Source organism: Ipomoea nil, unplaced genomic scaffold, assembly GCF_001879475.1.
Source record: "Ipomoea nil cultivar Tokyo-kokei standard unplaced genomic scaffold, Asagao_1.1 scaffold0803, whole genome shotgun sequence".
NCBI lineage: Eukaryota > Viridiplantae > Streptophyta > Magnoliopsida > Solanales > Convolvulaceae > Ipomoea > Ipomoea nil.
This window is the reverse complement of record NW_017617231.1, coordinates 303,388-307,504: the sequence shown is the minus strand read 5'-3', so window position 1 is coordinate 307,504 and position 4,117 is coordinate 303,388.

Here is a 4,117-nt window from a genome sequence, read left to right as displayed (position 1 = left end):
CATAGTTGACATTATAATGTGGATCACGGATAAATGTTTTCTCTCTCTCTTTTGAAAGAAAAGGAAAATATCATTACTGAACTAATTAAATCAGACCTTAAGAGGTTTTTACAAAGGAGGGGGGGGGGGGGGGGGAGAAGAAAATCACAAAACCCGACCAAACAAAGAAACGGTTTCCCTAGTTAAAGCATGGGCAACACGATTCGCAGATCGTTGAACAAAAAAGAAAACTCAAATGATTAGAAGCATTAGAGTTTCTTTGATATCATTGACAATAAAACTAGAATGGTGAGGATCAATATATAGCTTTGATCTCTTGGATGATCGTGAGGGCATCAATTTCAAATTGAATATGATCCCAGCTTTGATCTTTACATACCGGTTGGCAGTGTAACCAAGGTCTAAAATAGTGTTACGAAACTTTTCATACCACTACTTAAGAGCCTGAAATACCACTACTTAAGAGTCTGTTTAAGACCATATAGAGATTTTTTGAGTTTACATACCTTACCTTCCTGGCCAGGCTCAACACATCTAGGAGGTTGTTCAATGTAGATTTCTTCTTCCAAATCACCATTGAGGAGTGTTTTCATGTCAATTTTGTGGACTATCAACCTGTGTAAGAATGTTAAAGCAAATAGAACACGGATGGTTGCAATTTAGGTTACTGGTGAATATGTATAGAAGTAATCTTCACCAAATCTCTGTGTATAGCCTTTAGCTACAAGCTAGCCTTGAATCTTTCGATAGATCGATCTTGGCCTTAATTTTCTTTTGAAAATCTATTTATAACCAATTGGTTTACATCAATTAGGAAGACTTACCAATTCCCAAAGTGTGGTTTGACTTAATAGAGTCCAACTCACTTTTAATGGCTTCTTTCCACAGGGTACAATCAACAAAGTGCATAGCATCCTCAAAGGTTTTTGGTTCTTATTCTAACACTAATTGACATACAAATTGATCACATATTTCATTTATATCTTTCAATTTAGATACAAACGTTATAAAATCATAACCAAAGTTTTTCTCAATTCTAGGCCTTTTACTTCTTCTAGGTTCATCAGAATCATTTGTAACACTAGCCGAAGGAAACAAGGCATGTTCATTCCTTTGAGAATTACCAACAGATAAGAAATGAGCATTTTTAAGGGAAATATATGTTCAAAGAAAATAACATCTCTAGATTCACATATTGAACGATTTTCTAAGCACATGAATCTATATGCAGCACTATTTTCAGTATATCCAACAAATATGGCATCTAAGGTTTTTGGTCCCAAATTGGGCCTTTTGAAGAACGGAAGTCCCACTTTGGCCAAGCACCCCCACACTTTAAAGTATTTAAGGTTAGGGGCATGCCCTTTCCACAATTCATAGGGGGCTTTATCAAACCTTTTATGGGATACTCTATTCAATATGTGATTTGCTATTCAGACAGCTCCCCCCCCCCCCCCCCCCCCCCCCCACAATGAGTTTGGAGCACCTGAACTAATAAACATGACATTAATCATCTCTTCGAGAGCTCTATTTTTCCTCTCAGCTATGTCATTTTGTTAGGGAGTATAGCGATTCGTTGACTCACGAATACTACCAGAACTTTCACACAGGCTTTTGAGAATATTTGTTTCATATTCTCATCCCCAATCAGAACGAAGCCTTTTGATCTTTTTATCTAATTGATTTCCACATCTGACTTAAAGATCAAGAATTTTTGTTCAGCTTCGTCTTTTGTTCTCAATAAATAAACTTTTGTAAAACGGGAAAAAATCATCAATGAATGTAACGTAATAACGTTTTTCACTTTTGCTTTCAATGCTTTTGAAATAAGCTAAATCAGTGTGAATAAGATCTAGGACATATGTAGTGCGATTGTTTACAATAGAAAATAATTTTCTCGCAAATTTAGATTCAACACATATTTCACACTGAGAATACGAGTCATTTGTCAAATTTGGCAATAAACTCATATTTTTGAATCTGTTTAAACAATTCAAGCCAACATGTCCTAGTCTACCAAGCCAAACATTAACAAAGATAGCAATGTAAGCAGAAAAACCATTATTATTTTTATTAGGGTCATGCCCGTTAGGAATAAAATAATAAATAATCAATGGGGGACCACTAACAGCGGGTGGAGCTTTAATGACAACTGCATCTAGCACAAATAATCCACCACACAGATATCCCTTCCCAAGATCTGATGTTGGCTCGAAGTTCTTGAACATGTCTTTGCTCGCATAGAAGTGGCGAAAGGCTCCAGTGTCTACCACCCACTCTTTTGGGTCTCCAACAACGTTGGCTTCTATTATTACAACAACTATTACTTTTGCATTCTCCAACATATTGGCTTGATTTCTGGGTTCATCCTGACTTGTCTTCTGAGAGTTCTGATTTGGAACTCCTTTGTGGTAATAGCAATGGGCTGCACGATGTCCTTGTTTCCCAAAGACAAAGCATCCCCCATCCTTTCCTTTCTTCTGAATTTTGTCATTCTTGAACCGATTGTTATTGTTGTTGGATTTGAAGTTCTTTTTGTTCTTATTTTGACCACCAACTTTTTCCCTATCACTAGTTTCAACAACATTAACTTTTAAATTTGGAGGGAAAATAGCAGACATGTTTCTTTGGCGAATTGCTTCTTCAATGTTGATAGAATTCACAAGTTGTTCCATGGTGTAATCTTTCATTTCGTGTTTCAACTTATTATGGAATTCTGACCAAGATTCAGGCAGTTTCTCTATTAGTGCATCAGATAAGAAGACTTCATTTACCTGTGTGCCTTTGGCCACTATGTACGATACCAGGTTTTCATATTCATGAACATGTTCTACTATTGGTTTATGTCATCTTGAAGTTTAACCAGCGCCTAACAACATATTTTCTTCTCCCAGCATCGTCAACACCATACTTCTTCTATAGTGAATCCCATCATCTTGGTTGACTTGTGTCCAGAGAATAAGTCAAAAAGAGCATCGTTCATTTGCAATATAATAGTGGCTCAAACAGTTTTATTATCCTTCTCGTATTTAATACGAGATTCCTTGGACATACCCGATACTTCCGTTGCAGATGACTTTGGATAAGTTGTTGTATCCAGAATGGCTACATGGGAATCTGGACGTGTTGGTTGTGTAGCAGGAGGTGCAACAGGAGTTTGGAATTTTGCAGGATCTTCTATGAGAACATAATCCAAGTCTAGTGCTTCAAGATGCATTATCATCTTCCAAAGACCATCTGCGATAGTTTAATCCGTTGCTCAAGGGTTCGACCTTGGAGAGATTAGCGAGGGATTTGATACCATAGTGTGACATTGTTGAGGATTTCACTTTTAACCGTTGTAAATATAGAATAATGTCGAAGAACACATGAAACGAACGCAGTATGTAGAATATGAACGCAGACTACACAGAATTAACAAAAATGAAACCTAGAAAATTTGTGTTGTGTTACATTAACACTACTTTAAAAGCGAATTTCTGGTGATTGGTGTAGTCAATATTCTCTGGAAAACTTTCGATAGGTAACACATACCAATTGCGCCTAGCTCACCGTAGTTATAGCGCATGTGAACCTGACTAAGCTCAGGCACGATTGAGGAAAAAAGGGAATATGAAATGGAATGTAAAGGAATGGTTTGCTTGTCCTCTCCATTGACTTGAAGCACTGTATTTATAATGTAATAGTTAACAAACTTCATCAACTTGACCACTCATTAACTAATAAAGAAGAAAGAGCGTGGGTTTATGGAGTTGACACATATCAACATTACAACAAATTGTGGACAAGAAAAGTCTACAATGATCCACAAAATTATGAAAGAACAAATGAGAAGCCTTTTGTTCTAAATGAATTTCCAACACTTTGGTCATTTAGAGACCAAGAAGGGAAGGGAATGCTAAGAGGATGAGTTTTATGTCCCTTTGTTCAAAAATGTTCATAGGAATATCTGGATCCTAGGAATTAGAATCAATACATATGAGGGAGTTAATAGTGACGCCCTCAAGATGGGGAGGTTTTACAAATTGGACTTGGGTATTGTGTACACCAGGCAGCGATGGATTAGACCAGACATGAATCGACTTTCTATTGCCTACGCACTATCTAAAACCCTCTT